The following is a 22,533-nucleotide window of genomic DNA, read 5'->3' on the forward strand; positions in this document are numbered from 1 at the left end:
TACTGTGAAAATCTGCTTTTGGCATGTTCCCCAAGGAGGCACTTATTTCTGGATCACAGAAGATTTTCTTTTCATCAAAGTCAGTAATGTGCAGTCCACGGAGTGATGTTGTTCTGCTGAGTGCAACGTATGCCATGCCTGATTCGAATATGTGCTTCAGAGATACAACAGCACGATCAGTCGTCATTCCTTGCACTTTATGGATTGTACATGCAAAAGCAAGCTTCATGGGAAATTGTCTTCGAATTGTTCCTTTTCTTTTCAGTGGTTCCTCTGACCTCTCAATATAGACAATGTTGTCATCTCCATCAGGTGCTTTGTTGCGATGTTTTTGTCCAGCAGTCACGTTATCTAAATGAAGACCAATTAATTGAACCAATCCATCTCGGGTCTGAGTTCTTATTTTTGCCACGTTGGCAAAGGTGCCGTTAACCAATCCACCGTCCACATCAATATTTCTGGTTAGCATCACTCGTGCACCAATAGCAATCTGCAGTGTGTCAATAAGGTCACGATTGTCTCCTTTAAATGGTGCCGCTTGTCTTTTCATTTCTCCTGTTCGGGGATCTTTTTTGTAATCATGTGCATTTATAGTAATTATATTTGAAAAGCGGGAGGATATGGCTTCACTGTTGTGATTGTTGACCTCTTTATTGGTTGCATAGATGTGCAATGCATCAGCTGGACACTCTTCAGGGGAGGATCTTACGACAGTTTCTAGCATGCACCTGTCTGCATCAGTCAGCTTCTCGTGCTTCTTTTTTACTCTCAGTCTGTTGAGCAGCTCAGCGTATGCAAGATCATCTCTCTGTCTCATGATCTGTGTCATAGTTATCATTTGAAAATGATCTGTCCAGAAGTCCAGCACATGGTCCTCATACACACAGAGTGGTTTTGCTCTTCCCACAGGTGGTAACTGATAATAATCTCCTACAGCTAATAAAGATAATCCACCAAAAGGTTTCTGGTTTCCTTTAATCTGTTGCAGTCTCCAATTCACATAGGCAAACAACTGTTTTGACACCATTGATATTTCGTCGATAATTAAAATGTGTGCATTAGAAAGGTCTGCCCTGATTTCATCCAAGCTGTTTCCCAGGCCTTGGTATGGAGGCTTCAAGCTTCTTGGGAGTTTCAGTAGAGAATGTAGTGTTTTTCCTGAGATTCCAAACGCTGCGGTTCCCGTGAAGGAGGATAAAAGAACTGTTGGCTTGGAGATGTCAGTATGCTCTCGTATGCATGGAAGCCTGCGCAAAATCTTGGTTGCTTCTGCATGAATCGATTTGATAACGTGCGATTTACCAACTCCTGCTCCTCCATTCAAAAAATACAGAAATTGTTGTGGGTTTTCACCAGAGACACATCTTTTGCACCAGTCTCGCACTGCATAAAATATGGAAGCTTGTGTTTGATTCAAGCTCTGGTACATTTTGCGAATCTGAGCATGATTTTGTTGGGTAGATTCCACGAGTGGCATAGCTGTGTTACTGACAGAGGTAGATGCTGTGTATTCAGGGACATCGTCCTGCTCGTTCACATCATTAGGATCAGTGGGTTCACGTTCTGATATGCTCTCCAAACGGACCATCTCATTTGCTGGAGCCAATGTAGACCATGCATCTTCAACTGGACCATTCTGTTCAAAATCCTCAATTGCCTGTTCTATAGCCTCGTTATGTTTTTCGTATTTCTCACGGTTTTCATTTACAATATTGCACACACGCCGCACTTCATCAGTTCCTGGTAGTTTTACAGAAGCAAATGCAAAAAATGATTCATATGTCGGAAATCGTGTGGACTTCAGCTGCTCATCTGAGCGATATGGCAAGTAAAGCTTTAGAAAAGTTCCATAGAATTTTTCTGGGTTTTTCTGCTGTGAGAAACGGGCAAATCTGATGACAGCAGGTTTTCCCCTTGTTCTTTTCTGTATGTGTCCCATATTATTTTGAAGTGGCAAAACATTTTTACCTTTTTTCTGTCGTGCATAAACAATGCGGTATTCACTTGCAAATTCAGCCATGCACATGTTATCAAATTCAGGTCTGTTTGGTCTGGCCTTGTACTTGTCTGGCAATCCTGTCATCCACACGTTCTCTATGTCATCATCCATGGTCTGCAAGCAGCTCATCGGTAAACTCATCTTTACAGCGTTGTCATCAGTAGGAATGAATACGACAGCTCGTGATGATGATTTTAATTTCAGACTGCATGTGCGAGCGACTGCCTCCTGAGCACTGACTTCTCTGTTCTTTGAATAGGCATTCATGACCTGCTTCATGCACTCACGTTCAGACAGGTTATCATGGCTTGAGTCTTTTATCACTTTCTTAAGGTAATCGCTCATCTCATGTTCAGCTTTTGAAATGTACGAGACAATATACATGATACAGCTGTAGGGGTTCAGAATGAACTGTATGTCCATGTTTGCATCCCAGGCTCTTAACAGCATTGGATTATAGCCGTTTACCCAGCAGTCCTGTGGTCGTCTCTCCATAAATATTGAACTTGATGTAGAAATAGAATCAATATGTTTCTCATACTCCTCATAAGTCATGTTTACTGTATGAAGTAGCTGTGTAATGCTATCAAAGCTCTGAGTTGAGTCATTCAGTAGATCCCACACTTTCTGCAGCTGTTCTTTTGCGAAACTGGCATAATTTCTTTCCTCCGATTCATTCCCTTCATCAGACTGATCTGCAGGAGGAGGCCTGGGCCGGGATATCATGGTTCTGCTAATGGGTGGCTTAGGAAATCCAAACCGGCAGTGCTTCTTGTTCTTTCTACAGGATTTTGAGTGGTTACGACTGTGCATCTGTACTTCACTCACAATTTTATGTAGTTCTGGGTCTTTGTTTGGGTCTGGTAATTTGCATGAGATATATTTATCCACGAAATCACACACATCCTGATCTTGATCTTTTTCAAACTCTGGAGCATCTTTCACCCAAAATAAGCAGTGAATGTGTGGAGAGCCACGTAGCTGGAACTCTACTCTGTAAAAAAAGTCAATTACCTCACCGATAGGTCGAGCAGGGGAATTGATCAAATCTCTCATCAAGGCTTCGACTCGTTTTTCAAACATCCGCATGGCTGTGACCGGGTTGCTTCTGAGGATTTCACATTTTTCGGACCAGTCTAATTCAGCAAAGTTCACAGTTTCGCCTTGTTGTGCTTTAATAGCAGTAATCACATCAGGCCATCTCATCTCAGCAGCACTAAACGTACAGAAAAATGTAGGAGTGCCCAGCTGTCTCAGCATAGCAAACAAATCACGGAGAGATTTCTCCCAGTATGCTGGAGTCCCTCTTAATGGTTGCATGAAACGTGTAGCTTCCTTATTTATTACAAGCTTTTCTAACTCATGCTTGTCCTGCAGCAGTGAACAGTTTATTCTGCGTCCATCACGGGTCATGGGTTTTGCTTTCCTCAGCTGGATAGACATACTAGATGTGGCCATGTTCATTTCAGTCACAAACTGCGCAAAGAAGATATAGTTGGTATCCTTCGCACAACGATTGTCAATAGAGAATAGTCTAGAGTTAAAGTATCTGCTGGGGGAAACATGTTTTGCTCTAGCAGGCTCATCAAAAGTGTTCTTGCCATCGGGAAACTGCACTGGAAATGCCATAGACTCAAGTTTAGGAACTTTGAAAGTGTTTACTGGAGTGTTTTTCTCTGCTGGGGCAATGCAAAATATTCCATCATTATAAGACAACAGCTGCTGGCCGAGATCTGGGGGCTGAAGACATGTGTCCAAGGCAAGGCCTCTCGATTGCTCTTCTGCAGCAGTGTCATCGTTTGCATCATTGTGTTCATTCTCATTGCTCTGCTCTTCAGTGTTCTCAATTTGTATGCTTGCAATATCCATTTCCTCATCAGAAGCACTGATGTCATTTGCACACTGTTCATGCTCATTAAACATTTCTTCTTCGGAGAGTTCTGCATTAATGAAGATATCTTTATATTCTGAATGGATATCTTTTAGCTTTCTTAAAGCAGACAAAACCTTTTGCATGTTCAAAGTCTGAAACTGATAGTGACCTTGGTAACATAGACGTCTTTTCAGTTTCACTGTAAGCAGTTGTGATTCACTTCTTGGTCTGGGTAAACAGTTCACTGTTGTTTCTACTTCAGATGCAACAGAAATCACTGCGCCTTTTATAGCTCTTTGCTGGCCTTTCGGTAGTGTAACAATCTTAGCAAAAGGAATGTACTTTGCAATAACGTGTCTTTCAAGAACATTCAAATCGCAGAGTTCTGGAGGAATGGGAGCGAAATGAAGTTGATTGGCTAAAGCAATGTCTGGCATCAGACCACTCAATAGTGTATTATGGCAGCAGTGACAGATCCACTCTGTTTTCCTGTGATCCAGGGCACACTGATCAGGGCAGTCGGAGCAGACGTGAACATAGTTTCCAGTCAAGCAAACTGAAGCAACTGTCGGATTCTTCTGATAGCGCTCACGATCACATGATTTCACTTGGTTTGAGAAGAGCGCTCTGGCACAGCATGTGCACACATAAGTTGGCCCCTGTTTTATAACACCTCTGAAAACATTTAAGGCTCTTAAAACAGTCAGATCTTGTACTGCGTCAGGCTGGGTATTTTGTAACGTGTCTCTCTGCTGGCGCATCAGATCCATGTTTTTGTATTTGCGCTGTATGTCTTGTGCACAGTGTACTTTGTGAAGTATCTTGAGTGCAGATTTTTTGTTTTTAGATTTGAATAAATTATATTCTTTCTGACGAGCCCTAAAATGTACATCACAGTGATAACGTTGTTTAAAAATGTTCTTCCTTTTTTCATAGAAGTTAGGATCATTTTTGCATCGGTTTGTATAATGGTCTATTTGCCTTTGCCTGAAAATTGGATCCTTTAAATATCGATCAACAAAATATTGCCTGTGCTGCTCCTTATATTTAGCATTGTTCCTATAATTACTCAAAATATAGTTCTTTTGTTTCTCCCTGAATTGTTCATCATTCTTGTAATTTTGAATTATATAATTCTTTTGTTTCTCCCTGAATTGTGCATCATTCCTGTAATTTTGCATTATATACTTCTTTTGTTTCTCCCTGAATTGTTCATTATTTCTGTACTTGCTAATTACATAAGCCTTTTTTCTCTCTCTGTATTCTTTACTATTTTTATAATTGTTTTTCATTGCTTGTTTGTGTTCTTCTCTGTAAATCATATTATTACAATACTTGTTCTTCATGGCTTGTTTAAGTCTTTGCCTGGATTCATTACTACGTACAGCCTGTTTTTTGTCATAAACACCTTGCCTCTGAACCATTTCTTTGTGCCATTTTTTATAATAAGCCTTTCGCTTTTGAGTCTTCTTCAGTTTTTCTGCTGTTTGCTTGATTGTCGATTGTGAATATTTTTTATTTGGAGCTGAAAATGGCAATTGATCCTGTGACAGCATGCCATGAGAAAGTTCACTGAATGGTACATTTTTATTACTGTCTTCATTCTGAGTGACGGTAGTTAGAACATCAATTTTATCTTGATAAGTCAAGTGGGCTTGATCATTAGTTGATGTGGCTCCATTAACGGTAGTCTCAGATGATTGTTGAACTGGATCTTGGACACACTGTTGTGAGACATCAGCAGACCTGCATTGTCCATTGTTTGACAGAGCTTTGTTCTCAAAAGAGGTGGATGGTTGTACATCACGTTCAAGCTCACAGCAGTTCGGGGAGACTTCAGGACGTACACGGCTTTCAGTTATCCGGTTAATGAACGATACAGGCAGCAGATTAAATTCTTGCTGGTCTCTCAAATCGAAACACCATTGAAATAATAGCATGAGCCTCTCGATCAGGTCTTCTAAACGGAAGAAGGTCAACATCACGGCCGTACCAGTGCTTTCATTTTCATCATGTATTCCATATGCTGTTCTGGAGTGAGGATCAAAATAGCCAAACCTCCCTGAGTGATCTCTGAATACGGCGATACACGTGCATCCACACAGCAGCAACGCGTCACTCACATCAGCTCTGAGGCACTGCAGAGTATTCTCAAGGTTTTCATACTCGCCTAGCGCAGGTGAATCTTTTAGAAATCCAACTCTCTGAGGATGTTTCAGGATGTTATAGCAGGCTGAGTTGGTCTTAACTGTGTTTGGCAGCTCATCAAAGTTAAAAAAATCAGCCACAAATTGTCCTTTGCTCCGCAGTGTTCGTTTGACACTAGTGTAAACTGCATCACCTTTCTGTAAAATGCGGTCTAAATCAAAACTGTGCAACTCATTACGTTCATTATGGACAGCTAGGAACATCAAGGCATTGCACGTACACTGACGGCCTCTGGAGTAAATCTTGTACCTAGGATTGCTTTGACAGTGGGATGCTGTAACAGACAGAACATACGGGTTTGCATCAATCATACCTGATACAGAGTTGGTACCGCTCCTGGTGCCGCTACTGGTGCCACACGAAGATTCTAGGTTTCTGCGCTGTTTCTGAGATTTACTCCGCTTTCCTTTTCGTGGCATTCTTCAGCACTGGCAATCAAGCAAATATGTTTGAGGAATGGATACAAAAAATGTATATTTAATGTTACTTGAAAAAGAACACGAAGATAATGTCTTTTATGCGATCAGATATACAGAAAAGTTCAATATTTTACATATAACAAGAGTGTATATATATATATATATATATATATATATATAGCAACAGTAATACAACAGTTTATATATAACAACAGCAAATTAATTGATTTGAAGTTAGGTTAATCAAAAAATGAATCTCTCTCTTACTATTTCTGAAGATGCAGCACAGTTTTCTTACCGGAGATGGTGATATTTCAGGGTGTGAGTATGGGTGTAAATCTTTGTGGTATAGAGTATGTAATTGAGTATGTATCAAGGTGTATCAAGAAGTATCATTGATGATCATAGATCAAAATCATGGGTACTGGCCTTTTTTTTTTTTTTAAAGATGCGTTGGCAAGCTAAGCATAGGTGCATAAGGGTTAGAAGCAGATGTGAGTTTGCATCTTGCAGTTTATAGTGCGAGCAAGCAAGCAGCAAGCAGTGCGGCAGCATTTGCAGGCCAGTTATGAGTTTTGGAAGAGAAAGAATGGAAGAGGCATTTTTTTCAATTAGTAAGCAAGATAAAGGTTTGAGTGAATGATATAAAGTTATGGAGAGGAAAGTATAGGACAGGTCAGACAGACAAACACAGAAAGAAATCAAGTCAGTTAATTTGTTAAATGCAAAATGGCAAGTATCATTTACATAAATAACAACGGTCAATACAAAAATCCACTAGTAATATAGTTTGAACTAAAATTATATGTAAGAGGGTTACTTACACAATTGAGGGTGGAAACTTTTTTTCATAAACAGTTAAATCATTGTTTCTAGCTGTGGATTAGCCCTTACAAACTGATAAATGTGACAATTTGTCTTACATTAACAAAATGAGAAAGCCAATCTACTAGGGAGAATAAAACAATAAAAAAGTTACAATCTAGAATTATTCACAGCTCATACAAATTTTTGCTATTCCTTCAAGCTCTGATGTGTCTGCTGTCCCACAATACTGCATTAGTGCCAGTGTAATGTGTTTACTAACGAAACCTTGTTAAGAAAGACAAGACCCATGCAGACAGAATACTGATATTATAAAGAAATGACTAATGACTCTGATTACCATTAATCACTAAGTTTAAAGGGATACTTACCTTGACACTCAAAGCAGAAATGTCACCTAAAAAATAAAAAATAAATGACTAGTATTTTGTACACATTTGTTGACCGTGAATATGAATATAAATTACCTTGAAATGAAGGTGCTGTTGGCCACCCTTAACAGCAGGGAGACGACCGTGGAACACGACGAAATCTAATAAGTAAAATTAATAAATGATCCACTCACAAATGTTATGCAAATATTAAGTGCATTAAAAAAGAGAATATCACATCCTGTATAATATGCGGATATAGATTGCTATTCTAAATCTATTGTAAATGTCAAACTAAAGTCAGTAAAAAAAAAAAATTACTTACCACAAAGGATGCAATGACCTGGTAAGATTTTACAGACATAGATTTACATAAAATAAAGAGAGAGAAAATGAAGAAATTACATGATTCATATGAGTCAAATGGGCTATCACATAGGTCTATATTTATAAACATCTACAGAAGAACTTTAAAATATAAAAAATAATATTTGTGACTAATCAGAATCTTATGAATATGTAAATGTGAAATTGATATACAGGATGATAGCCAAATTGGTGTAACATTTATGTACCAGAAATGGTACTAGATGGCAACAAATTAAGGTGAATGTGAGAATAAAAAAAACATTAGGCTACAATTAATGTCCATGTTCTTCGTTTCTGCAATGTGTAAATCATTAACTGCAAATTTGGTCTGATCTAGTGAAGGTATTGATACCCAATAGCAAATACTGAGAATCTGTCAGGCTGTCAATCAAATACTTACGCAGCAGCAATGACCTGTTACACTCAAGAAAAAGGAAGAAATAGCCTAGGTCAGATAATAAAAGGTATGGATGGATGAACATGTGCTTCTATTAATAAAAGTATAAGTAGCATTCTTAACAAATCAAAGCTGTTCATTAAAGCTACAAAACCTAGTTTTTACACCTATGTCGTTTACACGACATGTTGTGTGTGTTACTTGCATTGACAGCCAAAGCAGCCTCAACCCTATGGATAGATAAAAAGAAAAACAGCTATTGATTGTGAATCAAATCTCAAAAACTAAAAGAAAACAAACCATGCAAGAGAGACACTGCTTATTTGTATCGGAGTATTAATGAGGTCAATCTGAATAAATTAATTACCTTGAAATGAAGGTGCTGATGCCAGTTGACACTGTACGAGGCAGTGGAGCAGATATACGAAACCTAATAGGTAAATTAAATAAGTAATATTGATCCCAAAAATGTTATTCAAATCTTAAGCATATTTCAGAACATGTAATGACCTCTTTTATTAAGCACTTAGGTAGATTGCTATTCCATATCCATTGTAAATGCAAATACTGAGAATGTGACAGACAGTCAGTTTAAAAGATCACTTACCGCAAAGGATGCAATGAACTGGAAAGATTTTTAAAGACATGTGTTCACATAAAAGAAAGGGAGAAAAAAAATCACACATGATTCACTATTATATGAGTCAAATATTGCACAGGCCTGCATGGATGGACATGTACAGAAGAACAGTAAAGTCTTTTGTTCTTCATCTCTGTAATCTGCAAAAAATTCTGCTGTTATTAAATGTATGACTGAAAATTGATGTCAGGCTGTCAATCAAATACTTACACAGCAGCAACAGCGACCTATTTACACTCAAGCAAAATGGATTTATCCAAGTCAGATAAACGTTAGCATTATTAGTTTGTCTTTTGGTGACTTTTGCAGTCAAAAGTGCCGTTTTATCATTGTAACATAAACATTAACATATGGCAATAAGATGAATATTATTTATATAAAACCAAAACTCACTTTAAAACGCCATAGATTATTTAAAATCACCTCCGTTTTCGACCCCAAAGGCTTCTTTTCACAGAACAAGGCAGAAAATATATTTATCCATAGTATTCTACATAGTGATAAACGCTATGTCGATTCGTATTGCATTAAATATACATTGTTTTTAGGAAAATACCCGAGATGACAAACTAGATTTTGTCAACATCGTGTTTATTGTTTTCATGTTTCATCAGTCATACGTTTTCTTACAGATAATCACGATGATCATTGCGTTTGTCTCAACGAATCTGTCAGCAATTACAGTTTTTTTTTATTAATGCCGACGGTAAAATGTTGCCAGATATTGCTACGAAAAACAAGCAAAACGACAACAACAAAAAATACTAAAACTCCGAAATAAGTTCAAAGCTTGTGTTTTGGAAATAAGATTAATATATCACTAACCCTAACATGCAACTTTCCACTTTAATAACTTCATAAAGTGTCACATTAAATCAGAAAAACAGGTCCAGAAGACCACCATTCCATTAGGTGGATCTGGTAGGATCTGATAACACGGAGGCTGCACCCGCGCGCTCACTCACAACGCTCTCAAGCCCCGGTCACTGTTAATTAATCATTCAGAATGTAAAAAAATGACCAAGCCCCGGACCTCGGTGACCTCATAGCTGGCTACGGCCATCATGACTGATTCATGTGTTTTATTACTAACGTAAAGTTAAGTTAGTCATAACTTCAAGCGCCCTCCGGCGTCGCGTATGAATGAAAACGATATTATAAAAAGCGTAAGTTATCTGACGGCGGTCCATATTTCATATAAACAGGAACAAGAAGCCCAATTTCATATCAAAATAACGAATACTGGGGGGATATAAGTGAAGGTTCTTAACACGAACAAATTAGACGGAAGACGGAGACCGTTTACGTTACACATTCTCCTCACAATAAAGTTACACATTATTACTATCGTAATGCTTAATGGAAATTAACTAATATTCGTGTTTCAGCAGTTATAAACATTTATAATCACATACGTTTAACTGCATCCCACTCGTTGACCCACACACATTTTAATTACCTCAGACAGACTTTCAACTCACCCGAACCGAAGCAAACAGCCGGACCGGAAGAATCCAGAATGACAGCTCATTAGTTATGCAACATTCAGCGATCTCATTGGCCAGCCGTTATATTTGTTAAAATACCAAAATACCAAAACCTTTATAAACAAATAATTAACAACATAATGGAGTACATAATCATTGAATTATTCAATCACCAGCAAAAAATAAATAAATAAATAGTTGTAGCTGGTCACTCTTTCAGGCTTTCTGGCAAATACAATTTTTCCTGTTATACAATGTAGTGAAAGTTCTGCATTTAACCCACCCAAGTTAGTCCACACACATTAAGAAAACCGTGGATATCAAATTATTTCAGTCATTTGACCAAAAACCCATGGGACAATGGAATCGAAAGTGCTAAAATACAACTCGTTTCTGTGTTTTGGATGAATAATAATAAAGACATCAATATGATAAAACATTATAACATAACTTTTATTTAAATGAACAGTGTAACAAATTAGAACATGTGTGAACATTTGATATCAGTGTTTTAACTTACACAAACACACACACACACACATTACTGAGGGTCACTGTGGTGGACACAGTGAGGCAAGACACACACATTAACCTGGTGTCAGGTTACACACACTCTGGCTGCTGTCTGTCCTTCTCTCTCCTGACCACACAGAGAGAGAGAGAGAGAGAGAGAGAGAGAGAGAGAGAGGGCAAGAAAAGAGGGGGAGGGAGAAAAAAAAGAGAAAAAACAAAACCATTGGTCAAAGGTTATCTGTCTTGTCATCATGTGCCTTGGTGATTATATTTTGATTCGCTGATTGGACTGGTGCCAAGTTCAAGACCACTGTCCTCCTCTCCTTACTTGACCACTCTACAACAACTACACATCAGGTGAGACCCTTTTTACTTTTCAACAAACTAAATGAATTCTTCCAATAAAATGTAATTGATAAGGCCTATATGACAGTGACAAAACAAGACTTGGTCTCAGATGAGGGGTTCTGATTGAAATAAGTGGATAAATTACTTCAGAAAATCTAAAATATATTCTGACAGGATTTGGTCTCAGAGAAGGGGTTCTGAATGAAAATGTTATTTTCTGAAGTAATTTTCCACTTATTTCTAATTAAATTCATGATTTTTAGAACACCCTAGCAACCACCCAGAACACCATAGCAACCACCCAAAATACCTTAGAACACCCTAGCAACACCCTAGCAACCACCCAAAATACCTTAGAACACCCTAGCAACACCCTATCAACCACCCAAAATACCTTAGAACACCCTAGCAACACCCTAGCAACCATCCAAAATACCTTAGAACACCCTAGCAACACCCTAACAACCACCCAAAATACCTTAGAACACCCTAGCAACCACCTAAAATACCTTAGAACACCCTAGCAACCACCCAAAAAACCTCAGAACACCCTAGCAACCACCTAAAATACCTTAGAACACCCTAGCAACCACCCAAAATACCTTAAAACACCCTAGCAACACCATAGCAATCACCTAAAATACCCTAGAACACCCTAGCAACCACCTAGAACACCCTAGCAACCACCCAAAATACCTTAGAACACCCTAGCAACACCATAGCAACCACCCAGAACACCCTAGCAACCACCCAAAATACCTTAGCAACCCCCTAGCAACCACCCAGAACACCCTAGCAACCAACCAAAATACCTTAGCAACCGCCTAGCAACCACCCAGAACACCCTAGCAACCACTCAAAATACCTTAGCAACCGCCTAGCAACCACCCAGAACACCCTAGCAACCACTCAAAATACCTTAGCAACCACCCACAACACCTTAGCAACCCACTAGAAACACCCTAGCAACATTTAATTACTTGAAACTATACTTTAACCTTTAAACTACTTTGAACTTTAAACTACTTTAAACTACTTTAAACTATTTAAAACTTTAAACTACTTTAAACTAATTTAAACTTCAAACTACTTTAAAATTCAAACTTATTTAAACTTTAAACTACTTTAACTTTCAAACTAATTTAAACTTCAAACTACTTTAAACTTTAAAGTAATTTAAACTTTAAACTACTTTAAACTTTAAACTAAGTTAAACTTTAAACTACTTTAAACTATAAACTACTTTAAACTACTTTAAACTTTAAACTAAGTTAAACTATAAACTACTTCAAACTAATTTAAACTTTAAACTAATGTAAACTTCAAACTACTTTAAACTTCTTCAAACTTTGCGGTCCAAACTTTCACAAGCCAACTTAAAGTTTGTCTCGACGAACTTTTTCTAGTTATTATTATTATTCTTTTTCTGAGACTAAAATTTACAACTCTATCTCCTCCTAGAGCTTTAACTCCACATACTCCAAACTCGGCACGGACACTCAAACTGTTCTGACTCGCGTTGCTATATCTTTTCTAACTGATCGGACTTACGGTTTTCCTAAAAACTACGATCAAACTCGGAAAAAACTCCCATTGACTTTACATTGCGGAATCTTCAGATTTTCAAACTCCCCAACTGTCAAAAATTCAAATGTAAATCCCTTGAAACCCTAGACTGAATCAAACTGCCATTCTATATACTATATGAGCCAATGAGACTCATTTAAACTAATAAACTCATCTATCTATGACACTCATCTAACTATCTATCTACTTTAAACTAAATGAAACTTTAAACTTCAAACTAAATTGAACTTCAAACTAAATGAAACTTTAAACTTCAAACTAAATGAAACTTTAAACTTCAAACTAAATGAAACTTCAAACTAAATTAAACTTTAAACTTCAATAAACTCATAAATTCATACACTTATAAACTCATGAACTTATAAATTCATTCATTCATACACTTATGAACTCTCATGAATTCATACACTTATGAACTTTTAAACTCATAAATATTTCACCATAGCAAACACCCAGAACACCCTAGCAACTGCATAGCAACCACCCAGAACACCCTAGAAACCAACCGAAATACCTTAGAACATCCTAGCAACACCATAGCAACCACCCAAAATACCTTAGAACACCCTAGCAACACCCTAGCAACCACCCAAAATACCTTAGAACACCCTAGCAACACCCTATCAACCACCCAAAATACCTTAGAACACCCTAGCAACACCCTAGCAACCATCCAAAATACCTTAGAACACCCTAGCAACACCCTAGCAACCACCCAAAATACCTTAGAACACCCTAGCAACACCCTAGCAACCATCCAAAATACCTTAGAACACCCTAGCAACCACCCAGAACACCCTAGCAACCACCCAAAATACCTTAGAACACCCTAGCAACCACCTAAAATACCTTAGAACACCCTAGCAACCACCCAAAATACCTCAGAACACCCTAGCAACCACCTAAAATACCTTAGAACACCCTAGCAACCACCCAAAATACATTAAAACACCCTAGCAACACCATAGCAACCACCTAAGATACCCTAGAACACCCTAGCAACCACCTAGAACACCCTAGCAACCACCCAAAATAGCTTAGAACACCCTAGCAACACCATAGCAACCACCCAGAACACCCTAGCAACCACCCAAAATACCTTAGCAACCCCCTAGCAACCACCCAGAACACCCTAGCAACCAACCAAAATACCTTAGCAACCGCCTAGCAACCACCCAGAACACCCTAGCAACCACCCAAAATACCTTAGAACACCCTAGCAACACCCTAGCAACCACCTAAAATACCTTAGAACACCCTAGCAACCACCCAAAATACCTTAGAACACCCTAGCAACCACCCAAAATACCCTAGAACACCCTAGCAACACCCTAGCAACCACCCAAAATACCTTAGAACACCCTAGCAACACCCTAGCAACCACCTAAAATACCTTAGAACACCCTAGCAACCACCCAAAATACCTTAGAACACCCTAGCAACCACCCAAAATACCCTAGAACACCCTAGCAACACCCTAGCAACCACCCAAAATACCTTAGAACACCCTAGCAACCACCAAAAATACCTTAGAACACCCTAGCAACCACCCAAAATACATTAGAACACCCTAGCAACACCATAGCAACCACACAAAATACCTTAGAACACCCTAGCAACCACCCAAAATACCGTAGAACACCCTAGCAACACCATAGCAACCACCCAAAATACCTTAGAACACCCTAGCAACCACCTTAACACCCTAGCAACCACCCAAAATACCTTAGCAACCGCCTAGCAACCACCCAGAACACCCTAGCAACCACTCAAAATACATTAGCAACCACCTAGCAACCACCCACAACACCTTAGCAACCCACTACAAACACCCTAGCAACATTTAATTACTTGAAACTATACTTTAACCTTTAAACTGCTTTGAACTTTAAACTATTTAAAACTTTAAACTACTTTAAACTAAGTTAAACTTTAAACTACTTTAAACTATAAACTACTTTAAACTTTAAACTACTTTAAACCATAAACTACTTTAAACTACTTTAAACTTTAAACTACTTTAAACTAAGTTAAACTATAAACTACTTTAAACTAATTTAAACTTCAAACTAATTTAAACTTTAAACTAATTTAAACTTCAAACTACTTTAAACTTCTTCAAACTTTGCGGTCCAAACTTTCACAAGCCAACTTAAAGTTTGTCTCGACGAACTTTTTCTAGTTATTATTATTAAGTTGGCTTGTGAGAGCCAACTTACTGATGTTGTACTTAAACTTAATATTATTATTATTCTTCTTACTCAAAATTTACAACTGCTACTCCTCCTAGAGCTTTAACTCCACATACTCCAAACTCGGCACGGACACTCAAACTGTTCTGACTCGGTATGCTATATCTTTTCTAACTGATCGGACTTACGGTTTTCCTAAAAATGACGATCAAAGTCGGAAAAAACTCCCATTGACTTTACATTGCGGAATCTTCAGATTTTCAAACTCCCCAACTGTCAAAAATTCAAATGTAAATCCCTTGAAACCCTAGACTGAATCAAACTGCCATTCTATACACTATATGAGCCAATGAGACTCATTCAAACTAATAAACTCATCTATCTATGACACTTATCCATCTATCTATCTACTTTAAACTAAATTAAACTTCAAACTAAATTAAACTTTAAACTTCAAACTAATTTAAACTTCAAACTTATTTAAACTTTAAACTTCAAACTTATTTAAACTTTAAACTTCAAACTAATTTAAACTTTAAACTCATAAACTCGTACACTTATAAACTCATACACTTATAAACTCATGAATTCATACACTTATGAACTCAAACTCATAAATTAATAAACTCTGAACTCTTACTCATTTAAACTTATAAACTCTAAACTCATAAATTCATACACTTATAAACTCATGAACTTATAAATGCATTAATTCATACACGTATGAACTCTCATGAATTCATACACTTATGAACTTTTAAACTCATAAATAGTTCACCATAGCAAACACCCAGAACACTCTAGCAACTGCATAGCAACCACCCAGAACACCCTAGAAACCAACTGAAATACCTTAGAACACCCTAGCAACACCATAGCAACCACCCACAATACCTTAGAACACCCTAGCAACCACATAATATACCTTAGAACACCCTAGCAACCATACAGAACACCCTAGCAACCACCCAAAATACCTTAGAACACCCTAGCAACCACCCAAAATAACTTAGAACACCCTAGCAACACCCTAGCAACCACCCAAAATAACTTAGAACACCCTAGCAACCACCCAAAATACCTTAAAACACCCTAGCAACACCATAGCAACCACCCAAAATACCTTAGAACACCCTAGGAACACCCTAGCAACCACCAAAAATACCTTAGAACACCCTAGCAACACCCTAGCAACCACCCAAAATAACTTAGAACACCCTAGCAACCACCCAAAATGCCTTATAACACCCTAGCAACACCCTAGCAACCACCCAAAATACCTTAGAACACCCTAGCAACCACCCAAAATAACTTAGAACACCCTAGCAACACCATAGCAACCACCCAAAATACCTTAGAACACCCTAGCAACACCCTAGCAACCACCAAAAATACCTTAGAACACCCTAGAAACACCCTAGCAACCACCCAAAATACCTCAGAACATCCTAGCAACACCCTAGCAACCACCAAAAATACCTTAGAACACCATAGCAACACCATAGCAACCACCCAGAACACCCTAGCAACCACCCAAAATACCTTAGAACACCCTAGCAACCACCCAGAACACCCAAGCAACCACCAAAAATACCTTAGAACACCCTAGCAACCACCCAAAATACCTTAGAACACCCTAGCAACACCATAGCAACCACCCAAAATACCTTAGAACACCCTAAGAACACCCTAGCAACCACCCAAAATGCCTTAAAACACCCTAGCAACACCATAGCAACCACCTAAAATACCCTAGAACACCCTAGCAACCACCCAGAACACCCTAGCAACCACTCAAAATACCTTAGAAACCACCTAGCAACCACCCACAACACCTTAGCAACCCACTAGAAACACCCTAGCAACATTTAATTACTTGAAACTATACTTTGAACTTTAAACTATTTAAAACTTTAAACTACTTTAAACTACTTTAAACTAATTTAAACTTCAAACTACTTTAAAATTCAAACTTGTTTAAACTTTAAACTACTTTAACTTTCAAACTAATTTAAACTTCAAACTACTTTAAAATTCAAACTAATTTAAACTTTAAATTAATTTAAACTACTTTAAACTTTAAACTAAGTTAAACTATAAACTACTTTAAACTAATTTAAACTTCAAACTAATTTAAACTTTAAACTAATTTAAACTTCAAACTACTTTATACTTCTTCAAACTTTGCGGTCCAAACTTTCACAAGCCAACTTAAAGTTTGTCTCGACGAACTTTTTCTAGTTAAGTTGGCTTGGAGAGCCAACTTACTGAAATCCTATTTAAACTTATTATTATTATTCTTCTTACTAAAATTTACAACTCTATCTCCTCCTAGAGCTTTAACTCCACATACTCCAAACTCGGCACGGACACTCAAACTGTTCTGACTCGGTGTGCTATATCTTTTCTAACTGATCGGACTTACGGTTTTCCTAAAAATGACGATCAAACTCGGAAAAAATCCCATTGACTTTACATTGCGGAATCTTCAGATTTTCAAACTCCCCAACTGCCAAAAATTCAAATGTAAATCCCTTGAAACCCTAGACTGAATCAAACTGCCATTCTATATACTAAATGAGCCAATGAGACTCATTCAAACTAATAAACTCATCTATCTATGACACTCATCTATCTATCTACTTTAAACTAAATTAAACTTCAAACTAAATTAAACTTTAAACTTCAAACTAATTTAAACTTCAAACTTATTTAAACTTTAAACTTCAAACTTATTTAAACTTTAAACTTCAAACTAATTTAAACTTTAAACTCATAAACTCGTACACTTATAAACTCAAACTCATAAATTAATAAACTCTGAACTCTTACTCATTTAAACTTATAAACTCTAAACTCATAAATTCATACACTTATAAACTCATGAACTTATAAATGCATTAATTCATACACGTATGAACTCTCATGAATTGATACACTTATGAACTTTTAAACTCATAAATAGTTCACCATAGCAAACACCCAGAACACTCTAGCAACTGCATAGCAACCACCCAGAACACCCTAGAAACCAACTGAAATACCTTAGAACACCCTAGCAACACCATAGCAACCACCCACAATACCTTAGAACACCCTAGCAACCACATAATATACCTTAGAACACCCTAGCAACCACCCAGAAAACCCTAGCAACCACCCAAAATACCTTAGAACACCCTAGCAACCACCCAAAATGCCTTACAACACCCTAGCAACACCCAAGCAACCACCCAAAATACCTTAGAACACCCTAGCAACCACCCAAAATAACTTAGAACACCCTAGCAACCACCCAAAATACCTTAGAACACCCTAGCAACACCATAGCAACCAGCCAAAATACCTTAGAACACCCTAGCAACACCCTAGCAACCACCCGAAATACCTCAGAACATCCTAGCAACACCCTAGCAACCACCCAAAATACTTTAGAACACCATAGCAACACCATAGCAACCACCCAGAACACCCTAGCAACCACCCAAAATACCTTAGAACACCCTAGCAACCACCCAGAACACCCTAGCAACCACCAAAAATACCTTAGAACACCCTAGCAACCACCCAAAATACCTTAGAACACCCTAGCAACACCCTAGCAACCACCCAAAATGCCTTATAACACCCTAGCAACCACCCAAAATGCCTTATAACACCCTAGCAACACCCTAGCAACCACCCAAAATACCTTAGAACACCCTAGCAACACCCTAGCAACCACCCAAAATGCCTTATAACACCCTAGCAACACCCTAGCAACCACCCAAAATACCTTAGAACACCCTAGCAACCACCCAAAATAACTTAGAACACCCTAGCAACACCATAGCAACCACCCAAAATACCTTAGAACACCCTAGCAACCACCAAAAATACCTTAGAACACCCTAGCAACACCCTAGCAACCACCCAAAATACCTTAGAACACCCTAGCAACACCATAGCAACCACCCAAAATACCTTAGAACACCCTAACAACACCCTAGCAACCACCCAAAATACCTTAAAACACCCTAGCAACACCATAGCAACCACCTAAAATACCCTAGAACACCCTAGCAACCACCCAGAACACCCTAGCAACCACTCAAAATACCTTAGAAACCACCTAGCAACCACCCACAACACCTTAGCAACCCACTAGAAACACCCTAGCAACATTTAATTACTTGAAACTATACTTTAACCTTTAAACTACTTTGAACTTTAAACTATTTAAAACTTTAAACTACTTTAAACTAATTTAAACTTCAAACTACTTTAAAATTCAAACTTATTTAAACTTTAAACTACTTTAACTTTCAAACTAATTTAAACTTCAAACTACTTTAAAATTCAAACTAATTTAAACTTTAAATTAATTTAAACTACTTTAAACTTTAAACTAAGTTAAACTATAAACTACTTTAAACTAATTTAAACTTCAAACTAATTTAAACTTTAAACTAATTTAAACTTCAAACTACTTTAAACTTCTTCAAACTTTGCGGTCCAAACTTTCACAAGCCAACTTAAAGTTTGTCTCGACGAACTTTTTCTAGTTATTATTATTATTCTTTTTCTGAGACTAAAATTTGTGACTCTAACTCCTCCTAGAGCTTTAACTCTACATACTCCAAACTCGGCACGGACACTCAGACTGTTCTGACTTAGTGTGCTATATCTTTTCTAACTGATCGGACTTACGGTTTTCCTAAAAACTACGATCAAACTCGGAAAAAACTCCCATTGACTTTACATTGCGGAATCTTCAGATTTTCAAACTCCCCAACTGTCAAAAATTCAAATGTAAATCCCTTGAAACCCTAGACTGAATCAAACTGCCATTCTATATACTATATGAGCCAATGAGACATTCAAATGCTCCTCATTCAAACTCATAAACTCATATATCTATGACACTCATCTATCTATCTACTTTAAACTAAATTAAACTTCAAACTAAATTAAACTTTAAACTTCAAACTAATTTAAACTAATTTAAACTTCAAACTAATTTAAACTTTAAACTCATAAACTCGTACACTTATAAACTCATGAATTCATACACTTATGAACTCATAAATTAATAAACTCTGAACTCTTTCTCATTTAAACTTATAAACTATAACCTCATACACTTATAAACTCATGAAATCATACACTTATGAACTCAAACTCATAAATTAATAAACTCTGAACTCTTACTCATTTAAACTTATAAACTCTAAACTCATAAATTCATACACTTATAAACTCATGAACTTATAAATTCATTCATTCATACACTTATGAACTCTCATGAATTCATACACTTATGAACTTTTAAACTCATAAATAGTTCACCATAGCAAACACCCAGAACACCCTAGCAACTGCATAGCAACCACCCAGAACACCCTAGAAACCAACCGAAATACCTTAGAACATCCTAGCAACACCATAGCAACCACCCAAAATACCTTAGAACACCCTAGCAACACCCTAGCAACCACCCAAAATACCTTAGAACACCCTAGCAACACCATAGCAACCACCTAAAATACCTTAGAACATCCTAACAACACCCTAGCAACCACCCAGAACACCCTAGCAACCACCTAAAATACCTTAGAACACCCTAGCAACCACCTAAAATACCTTAGAACACCCTAGCAACCACCCAAAATACCCTAGAACACCCTAGCAACACCCTAGCAACCACCAAAAATACCTTAGAACACCCTAGCAACCACCAAAAATACCTTAGAACACCCTAGCAACCACCCAAAATACCTTAGAACACTCTAGCAACACCCTAGCAACCACCCAAAATACCTTAGAACACCCTAGCAACCACCCAGAACACCCTAGCAACCACCCAGAACACCCTAGCAACTGCTAAAAATACCTTAGAACACCCTAGCAACACCATAGCAACCTCCTAAAATACCTTAGAACACCCTAGCAACCACCCAAAATACCTTAGAACACCCTAGCAACACCCTAGCAACCACCCAAAATACCTTAGAACACCCTAGCAACCACCCAGAACACCCTAGCAACCACCAAAAATACCTTAGAACACCCTAGCAACCACCCAGAAAACCCTAGCAACCGCTCAAAATACCTTAGAACACCCTAGCAACACCATAGCAACCACCTAAAATACCTTAGAACACCCTAGCAACCACCCAAAATACCTTAAACACCCTAGCAACACCATAGCAACCACCCAAAATACCTTAAACACCCTAGCAACACCATAGCAACCACCCAAAATACCTTAGAACACCCTAGCAACCACCCAAAATACCTTAGAACACCCTAGCAACACCATAGCAACCACCTAAAATACCTTAGAACACCCTAACAACACCCTAGCAACCACCCAGAACACCCTAGCAACCACCTAAAATACCTTAGAACACCCTAGCAACCACCTAAAATACCTTAGAACACCCTAGCAACCACCCAAAATACCCTAGAACACCCTAGCAACACCCTAGCAACCACCAAAAATACCTTAGAACACCCTAGCAACCACCAAAAATACCTTAGAACACCCTAGCAACCACCCAAAATACCTTAGAACAGCCTAGCAACACCCTAGCAACCACCCAAAATACCTTAGAACACCCTAGCAACCACCCAAAACACCCTAGCAACCACAAAAAATACCTTAGAACACCCTAGCAACCACCCAGAACACCCTAGCAACCACCCAAAATACCTTAGAACACCCTAGCAACACCCTAGCAACCACCTAAAATACCTTAGAACACCCTAGCAACCACCCAAAATACCTTAGAACACCCTAGCAACCACCCAAAATACCCTAGAACACCCTAGCAACACCCTAGCAACCACCCAAAATACCTTAGAACACCCTAGCAACCACCAAAAATACCTTAGAACACCCTAGCAACCACCCAAAATACATTAGAACACCCTAGCAACACCATAGCAACCACCCAAAATACCTTAGAACACCCTAGCAACCACCCAAAATACCGTAGAACACCCTAGCAACACCATAGCAACCACCCAAAATACCTTAGAACACCCTAGCAACACCCTAGCAACCACCTTAACACCCTAGCAACCACCCAAAATACCTTAGCAACCACCTAGCAACCACCCAGAACACCCTAGCAACCACTCAAAATACATTAGCAACCACCCACAACACCTTAGCAACCCACTACAAACACCCTAGCAACATTTAATTACTTGAAACTATACTTTAACCTTTAAACTACTTTGAACTTTAAACTATTTAAAACTTTAAACTACTTTAAACTACTTTAAACTAAGTTAAACTTTAAACTACTTTAAACTATA

Source organism: Rhinichthys klamathensis, unplaced genomic scaffold, assembly GCF_029890125.1.
Source record: "Rhinichthys klamathensis goyatoka isolate OS25496 unplaced genomic scaffold, OSU_Roscu_1.1 h1tg000014l_1, whole genome shotgun sequence".
In the NCBI taxonomy this organism is placed as follows: Eukaryota; Metazoa; Chordata; class Actinopteri; order Cypriniformes; family Leuciscidae; genus Rhinichthys; species Rhinichthys klamathensis.